The sequence below is a fragment of the Patagioenas fasciata genome, chromosome 23, assembly GCF_037038585.1.
Source record: "Patagioenas fasciata isolate bPatFas1 chromosome 23, bPatFas1.hap1, whole genome shotgun sequence".
NCBI classification, from domain to species: Eukaryota; Metazoa; Chordata; class Aves; order Columbiformes; family Columbidae; genus Patagioenas; species Patagioenas fasciata.
Genome location: NC_092542.1, coordinates 7,950,430 through 7,959,424, shown reverse-complemented (window position 1 = coordinate 7,959,424; position 8,995 = coordinate 7,950,430). Strand labels below are relative to the sequence as shown.

Sequence of the window (8,995 nt, the reverse complement as noted above, 5' to 3'; positions counted from 1 at the left end):
GGCCCATTGTGACATTCAGGGGACCCCTCTTTGTCCCCAGGGCTCATTGTGACATCCCAGGACCGCCCGTTGTCCCCAGGGCCCATTGTGACTTCCCAGGGCCCATTGTGACATCCTGGGGACCCCCTTTGTCCCTGTCGAGGGTTAAGATTCCTAACCCCAACTCCTAACCCCAACTCCTAACCCTAATCCCTAACTCTTAACCCTAACCTCTAACCCTAACCCCTAACCCTAACCCCTAACCCTAACCCAAACTCCTAACCCAGACCATAACGCTAATCCTAATCCTAAACCTAAGCCTAATTCCTAACCCTAAACCCAATCCTAACCCAATCCCTTAACCCTAACCCAAATCCTTAACTCTAAGCCAAACCCAATCCCTTAACCCTAACCCAAATCCTTAACTCTAAGCCAAACCCAATCCCTTAACCCTAACCCAAATCCTTAACTCTAAGCCAAACCCAATCCCTTAACCCTAACCCAAATCCTTAACTCTAAGCCAAACCCAATCCCTTAACCCTAACCCAAACTCCCAACCCAGACGCCTAAGCCCAACCCAGACGCCTAAGCCCAACCCAGACGCCTAAGCCCAACCCAGACGCCTAAGCCCAACCCAGACGCCTAAGCCCAACCCAGACGCCTAAGCCCAACCCAGACGCCTAAGCCCAACCCAGACGCCTAAGCCCAACCCAGACCCTAACCCAAACTCCTAGCCTTAAGACTAACCCTAAATCCTAACTCAAACTCCTAACCCTAAGTCTAAGCCTAAACCAAACTCCTAAGCTTAAGACTAAGCCTAACCCAAACTCCTAAGCCTAACCCTAACCCAAACTCCAAAACCTAAGCCTAACCCTAACCCAAACTCCTAACCCTATGCCAACCTTAACCATATTCCTACCCTTTCCCCCTAAACCTGAAGTCTTACTGCTTACACAAACACTATTCCCTAACCCCTAACCTTAATCCTTACTCCTAACATTAACCCTAATACTAACCCTTATCACTAACCACATCCCTACCCATAAACCCTAAACCTAATCCTAATCAAACCCTAATAATAACCCTAACCCGACCCCTAACACCTATCCCTTCATCTAAACTTCTAATATTAGTCCAATCACTTACTGTAATCCTAAAGCAAGGCTAAATCGAAGACCAACCTCTACCCCTAACTCCAACTCTAAACCTAATGCTTAGCCCTCTTACTCTAATCAGAAATCTATGCCTAAACCTAAAACCAAACTCTATCCCTCACCCAAAACCCCTCACCTTAACTCTAACCCTAATCCTAATCAAACCCTGACCCTACCACTAACTCTAACCCAAACGTAACCCTAACCCCAGCCCTACTTCCTCAAACCAACCCCTAACCCCAACCACTTCCACTGACACTACTCTCTATCCCTAACACTAATCAAATCCTAACCCTAACACATGAACACCTAACCTAAACCCAAATGCAAACACATACCCGAACCTAAAATCCTAACTCTCAGACTAATCCCTAGCTCCTAAGTCTAGCACTAACCATAATTCCTAACCCTAAAGCCTAACTCTAACACATAACCCTAATCCCAAACATCACCTAACTGAAACACATACTCCTAACCCTAACAGTAATTCTAACCCTAACTCTGACCCTTGCCCTACGTTTAACCCTATTTCTAACCTTCGATCTAACCCTCCCCCTTAAACATAAATCAAACCCGTAACCCCAAAGTCTAACCCCACTCCCTAATTCCTAAGCCTAACCCTAACTGTAACTCCTAACACTTACCTTTACCCTAAATCGAACCCTATACCTTAACCCTACTACTTAACCCTAACTTAAACCTCACAGAACCCAATCACAAACTTCTAATCCTAACCCTTAACGCTATGCTCTAACCTCTTGCCCAAAGTTTAATCCTAACTCTAACACTAAGTCTAACCCAAAACCTGACCCATAACCCTCACTCAAAACCCTAACCATGCTCCCTAAGCCTATCCCAAACTCTAACCCTAACTCTATCCCCTAACCCAAAACCTTACCTAACACTAACCCTCAACCTTAACTAAAACCTAACCCTTATCTAAATGCTAAACCTAATCCTAACCCTAACTCTAAATCTAACCCTAACTTAACCCTTAAACTAAGCCCTAATTTTTACCCTAACTCTAACCTTTACTGTAAATCCTAACCCTAAGACAGCTGGGAGCCAAAAGGCTGAGCTGAGGACGCAGCTGAAGGTCGGCTTTTCAGGATTTGCCTGATGCAGTGCAGATGAGGACAGCCTGCAGAACAGGAAAAGAGGCTGACATGATCTGAAGGCCAGATCAGGAGCCCCCCTCTTCCTCCACACTCCACAGTGCACAAGCACAGCACTCAATTGCTACCATCTTAGCCAACCCAAGAGAACAGGAGAGGTGGCTGCTGAAATCACTCCCTCCCCCGGGCCACCTGCCATGCAGTTGTCTCGTGGAGTACTGGCCTTGCTGCCAGTCAGGAGCCTGAGAGCGACTGGCACCACTAACCTCGACTTGCCAAAAGGCCCAGGAGTTGGGCTGGGTGCTGTCCATGGGGAAGGTGTGCTTGGCAAATTGGGAATGAGGTGGTGTGCAATGGTCGCTTCTGCTCGCCTTCCACAGGATGCTGCGCTGCAGCTATTGACATGAAAAAAAAAACAACAAACTTGGTGATCTAAAGAAAAGAGGTTTCCATGAGCCAAGAGAAGAAAATAAGAAGGGGAGCCCAGAGAAAAAGGAAGGGTAAAGACACAGCAGGGGAGAGGAAAGTGGGGGTGGTCAACAAATCAGAAGTGTTTTCTGTTAGAAGCAGAAAGGAAAAAAGGAAGGAGGGAAATGTAAACAACAGAAACCCCAGCGCACTGTCCTGAGCCCTGGCTGCACAGCGGCGCCCAGAGGGCCGGTCCCAGCCACTGCCTGGAGGCTGCAGAGTCTCCTCCTCCCATCACCCCAGGGGACAGGATACCCAGAGAAGATTGGCGAGGCCACCCCGCTCCAGGGACTGGCACCCCCGCCCCTCTGTCCTGAGCAAGAAGACAGGAGGCGTTCCTCCAGCCTTAATCCGGGATGGGAACAACAGCAGGGACCTGGCCCTGCACCCCAAACCAGAGCAATTGCTGCAGCCCTGGGGCTGAGGGGCTCTCCCTGTCTGCCTTCAGCTGAGCAAGACACCCAGCATCCGGTCTACACTGTCCCCAACACAATCTCCAGATCACAAGACACAAGGCACCTATTGAAGACCCCAGGCAGAAGCTCAGACTCACCTTTTGGCACAAAACACCAGCTTCTTGGCTGGTAGTGGTGACATGGTGCTCTGGCCCAGAACAGCCTTCAGGACTCACCTGGCCTGTCACTGGTGAAGACACGGGTCTGTTGGTCACAGCTTTTTTCACCTGATCAGAGGCGCTGGCCCCAAGAGATAAAACAGAGCATGAGCACAGGGCCCCAGACTGCACCAAAACCCTGAGCCTGCCCCCAGCCAGGCCCTGGCCAGCACGCCATGAGGGACGGCTGCACTGTCCCCCACAGCACGGAGCCTCACTGGAGGAGTCGTGGCTCATGCTCAGGCAACGGGCTCTGCTTTGCCAGACAGAGGCAGCACAACAACAGCAGCTGCTTCCCTCTTGCCCACACCCTGCCTGACACTGGCAGTTAAGCAGCCTTGAGAGCAGGAACGGTGCAGCTGCAGGAACATCCCCTGTGAGAGCAGAGCTCCCCCCACCCAGACCCTGCCCCAGTACCTGATCTCCAGCGCCAGGTCCAGGAAAGGGTCAGAGGTCTCCCAGATGCTCCTGCACACTGAGAACTTCACTGCAAAAGCAAGAGCAGTAAGCACACCCTGGCACAACACCTGCACCCAACACCACCCCAGCACAGCACAGGCAGCTGCCGTGTTCCCCCTCTCCAGCTTTGGGCTCTGGGATGTCGGCACCAGGATTCACAGCGTGCAATTCCACTGCGTGCTGGGACAGCAAGTGTTGCTCCGTAACTGCCAACGTGGGTTCTTCAGCTGGTGGCAAAGAGCTGGGGCCCACAGCCAACAGCATTTTCCATCACCACAACACACCCCACAACCCACAGGAACATCCAGACTGACCAGCTGCAGCTCTGGAGAAGTTACACACACTCAGCAGTTTTCCCAAAAGGTTTTTGCTCCAAGGCTCTCAGGGAAACCACTGCCCTGAGAGTCACAGGCCCAGGACCTGGCAGCCAGCGCTCACCACGGGAGCACAGGGATCTGCCAAAGATCTGGTGAACCAGCACGGTGGTCTGGTGATCCAACCTGGAGACAGCAGCACCAGAGCTCACACTGCCCCTCCGCAATGGCCACCTCCGTGAGCCACTGCAGGATCCAAACCCATCCCAGTGGCAGCTCCTCTCTCCTTCCAGTCAGGAGCATCTTGCCAACATTTATCCAGCACTTGCAGTGGCCACTAAGCAGGCCTGGAGCTGTCAGGAGAAAGGACTCCCTGGAGCTCACCCAGCTCTAAACTCAGCCCCAACCTGCTGCTGCCTCGGCAGCCGGCACTGCGAGCGGCGCAGAGATGGAGCAGTTGGCAAAGAGCTTTGCAAGGCAGAGCCCTCTGGGGCACAGCACTGAGCTGGACCCACTTCCCCTCTGCGTGACCGAGCGTCAGCCAAGCAAGCAGCAAGCTAAATTTCACAGGAACGGAAAATTAACATGGAAACGCTCATTTGTTCCCAGGTTGTACCTGTGGGATGGCCCCGAGGCTCACGGACACACTCAGGTGAAGCAGTCAAGGAGCCGCTGCCTACAGGGACGGCTGGAATCGAGCAGAAAGGAAAAGCGTTTCCATTTCACGTTGTGAAATGACCTGCAGCGCCTGGACGGGGGTCAGGCAACAACACGGGACCCAGACGCATGCTGAAATTGCCAAAGCTGCAGAGGGGCTGCAGACCCCTTGTCTGGGACCTGGCAGCTTCCAAACTACTGTGTCCAGGCCACATGCAACACCCCTCAAGGACCAGATGGACCAACACGGGGCCTCTCAGGGCCTTCTGACCAGGAGACCTCTCACACACACAAAAGGAAACCCACACTAACGTGGGAGCATGGAGCACCAGGGCAAAAAATGATCATCCATGTTTCTCCTAAATCAGAGCCTGCTGGCTACTGCAAGGCTCAACTATTGCAAGAAAACGTTCACAAATAATAAACCAAATACTAACAAACGCAAAAGGCCAGTAACCAATGAACACTGAACACTTACCCCTGCGATTCCCCTCAGGCTCAGGAACAGGATTACACCAAGAGGCTTGATCAGCATGGACTGCAGGAACCAAACAGGGAGTCAAACACGGGTGGGGAGCTTCCATGGCACGTTGTGATCTCCTGCTTCCTCAGTCACCTGCTGTGATGGGAGAGGGTGAGATAATGACACGAGACACATACAGAGGTGTGTGTTCCCACAGCTAGAAACAGAGCACGGGTGACCTTTTTGCTGAGACCTAGCAGGTTTTCAGGCAAATTGAACATTCATGACTTGTCTGTGTAATACCACCAAGGCACAAAAAGCTTTTGGAAAGCCTCTGAGAGGATCTTGGGTACAATCACACATGAATAACCTATTAAAACACGAGTGTTTATTCGCTCAAGCAGACAGACAGTGACAACTCACCTCTGGGACAGCCCAAGGCTCCTAACCAGGACCCAGCTGAGAAGCTCGATCAACTCTGCCAAGGCCATGTCCTGGAGTCAAGCACAGATCAGAGAGGTTTCCAGGCTCACCGAGCAACACTCCTGCATTCCAGGTAAAAGAGGACATAGACAAGAGAGAAAAAACAAAACACAACACAACATATTTAGGACAACAGTGCCCATATCTTGCAGAAAAATAGCCGTATTTGGGGAAAAAACTGGCAAAATGACAAAATATTCCAAATATTTGGGGGCTAAATTGGTCAATACAGGCAAAACAATCTGAGTATTTGGGCAAAAAGTGGCCCAAAGAGGCAAAAACATCCACACTTGGGTGCAAAGCTGTCGGCAAACATGAAAACATCCCATATTTGGGATCACAGTGCCCATATCAGGGGAAAAAATGGGCAAAAGTACCTGAGTATATCGGGTCAAGAGAGGCAGAAAAAACCAAAGCACCACTAGATTTGAGCAAAACTGGCCAAAAAGGGGTATAACATCCCCAGATTCAGGGTGAAACTGGACCAAAGAGTCGAAGTATGCCCAGATTTGGGTAAAAAAATGGCCAAAAATGGCCCAAACACCCCCAGATTTGGGTATAAACAAAACTGGAAAACCAAAGAACTCCCAGATATAGGCAGAAACGATCCCAAAGGGCACAAATGTGCCCAGGTTTAGCTCTAAAGCGGCCCAAAGTGCCAAAGCAATCCCAGCTTTGATTTGAAACGGGCCCAAAGGCTCAAAGCGCGCCCTGGGATGGGGCCGTGTGGCACGAGGCTGCGGGGCAGGGAGGGCCCCACAGGGACTCAGTGCTGGTTTCTGCCCTGTGCCAGCACTCCCAGCCCCTGCTTGCCCAGAACCTGCCCCTGAAGCAGCCGCAGCCCCTCTCCCCTCCCTGCGGGTGTCTGCCCCCTGCCCACACCCTGGTGCTGCCTGGCTCGCCCTGCCCGGCCCAGCCCGGCTGCTCTCCCGGCCCCAGCCCCAGCCCTGGCCCCACTGCTGCCCTGCTGAGCTGCTCGGGGCTGGGTGCTGCCCCTGCTCGCCCACCTGCTCCCTGCGCTCGGCTGGAGCAGCCTGGGCGTCCCGGGCTGGCAGGGACACCAGGAGGAGGAACAGGGTGAGGACCATGGCCCCCACGCTCGCCCCATGATGCTGCTGCTGCCAAGACACAGCACAGCACGTCACCGAGGGGCTCTGACCTCACAGTCACATTGGAATCACCACATCTGCACACTGCTGCATGGCCTTGTGCTACACCAGCATGGAAGGAACAGAAGTGGAGAAGGGGGCACCTATTTTGGGAGGCAGCTCTGCCTGTGGGAGTGCACAGGCTCTCACTTCTTGCTTCCCAGAAATCAATCAATCAATCAATCCCAAAAGCTACATATTAATAGTAAATTTAAATAAAAAAAGCCAACTTCAAGGGTCTTTACTTGTAGCTATATTTGTCAGGCAGCTCTCTGGGAAGAAACCAGCTTTTCCTGCTAGTTTGACCACAGCTTCAATGCCTTTAAAGCCACCACTTCTGAGCTCTGCTGCTCCAACACAGCCTCACAGCCCAGCAAAATCATAGTGCAGGCAGAAAGCTTCACCATACAGAGATGGAGACAGTCAGGAATATGTTCCTCTCAAAAGCAGACACTGCAAGCCACTCTTCCTCTTGCTTACCAAATTCAGACAGCATTAGAAAACAACAACAACAAGGAAGCGAGATTCTTATTTTATGCACCCCATTGTATGGACCATTCAACATCAAGTCCAACCGAAGTCTGAACCTCCGAATGAGAAATGCCATCTTCAAATTTCTAGGAAAATGAAGGGCTTTGAAGTGGCAAGACCATAAAATGCTCATTAAAGCAGTGCCATGCAAGTCCGCACCCCTGATCACAGACCACCTGCCCTGGTACCAAAGGCAGTGATGTTCTCAGCTGACATCTGGGAAGCAGCACAAAGTCTCATGTTCTCCAGTGCCAAACATGTAGTTTGGAACTGAAACAGGGCAGTAAACCATCTCCAGTCAGTCTGTTTTCATTCGAGTACATCAGGACAAGTTCAGTTCACGTTCACCAGGAATCACAGCAGGTCCCACCCGTCCCTGCAGACCCCAACACCACTCCTGTGCAGGGTCCCCAGGAGCAGTAAGCACAGAACAAGAAACCTCCCTTCCAAAGAAGGCCCACAGCTGCTCTTCCAACGAGCTGCATAAGCAGCAGCTGAGAACAACCTCTGCTGGAGCTGCACCAGGCTCTGCTGTCTGCAGAAGGAGAGCAGCTCCTAAATGATCCCCGGCCCTACAGACACAGCCCAGGGCAGTGATGAGGAACCACCAGAGTGCAGGGACACCTGGCCATTCAGTTGAAGCTGCTGGGGAGAAGGACAGAGGACTAGCAAGAGACAAATCAGACAAGAGAGAAGACAGAGGAGCTGAGAGAGAAACAAACACACAGGGAAAAGGACGGAGAGATGAAGGCAAAAAGGCACAATGAGCTGGGATGAGACAGGGAGGAAGAACCAGCAGGGCTGATGAGCAGGACAGAGGGATGGGGAGGGGGGAGGAGGAGAAGCAGGAAGGGGCTGGAGAAAGACAGGGAGGGGGATGCACAGATGGAGAGACAAAAAGAAAGACAGGGAACAGAACAAAGGGAGTGAGAAATAAAGCAAAGTTGGGATCCAAATGAAGAGACTGGAAAGGGGAAACATGCAGCAAGGAGCTGGAGAAAGAGGAAAAGAGGGCTGAGCAGCAGGAAAGAGGAAGAGAAGACAAAGAAAAGGCAGAGCCAGCTGGACAGGGGTGATATAGCGAGAAGGGATGGCACTGGGAACAGCGATGGGAGACAGAAAGAAAACCAGGACAGAAAGACATCAAGAAGGAAGAGGAGCAGTAATCTGGACAGAAATGGAGAAAGAAGCAGCCGGGAAAGGGAAGACAGGCAGAAAGACAGAAGGGGAGCAGGAGAGAGAAAGAACAACAAGGGTTGGGGGCAGGACAGAGATTGGGGAAAAAATCCTGGGGCGGGCAGCAAGATGGAGAGGGAGTAAAAAAGAAGAGGGGCAGGAATAGGTGCAGGGAGCAGGACAGAGGGATACAGTGAGAAATGATGGGGCAGGGAGCAGGACACAGCAACAGAGCAGAATGGTGACAAAGAGAAACCAGGGATGATGAGAAGCACAGAGCAGCGGAGACAGAGAGGGAGATACGAGAAACCCTGCACAGAGGTGGAGACGGGTGGAGGAAACGGTGAGGAAGAAGCAGAGAGGGGCAGAGAGAGAAGAGATGAAGAGGGAGAAGGACACGGTAGGAAAGAGGAGGGAGCAGGGAGGGAGGGAGGG

General features: G+C 51.9%; 1 long non-coding RNA gene across 1 annotated transcript; it reads right to left on the bottom strand.

Annotated features, from left to right (window-relative positions):
• Positions 1-874: 874 nt before the first annotated feature.
• On the bottom strand, positions 875-4,335 carry LOC139825513 (uncharacterized). Its single transcript, XR_011735594.1, has 4 exons — positions 3,747-4,335; positions 3,348-3,411; positions 2,515-2,643; positions 875-2,274 (listed from the first exon to the last, which is right to left on the bottom strand). It is a non-coding gene; the product is annotated as an uncharacterized lncRNA (long non-coding RNA).
• Between the last annotated feature and the right edge of the window lie 4,660 nt (positions 4,336-8,995).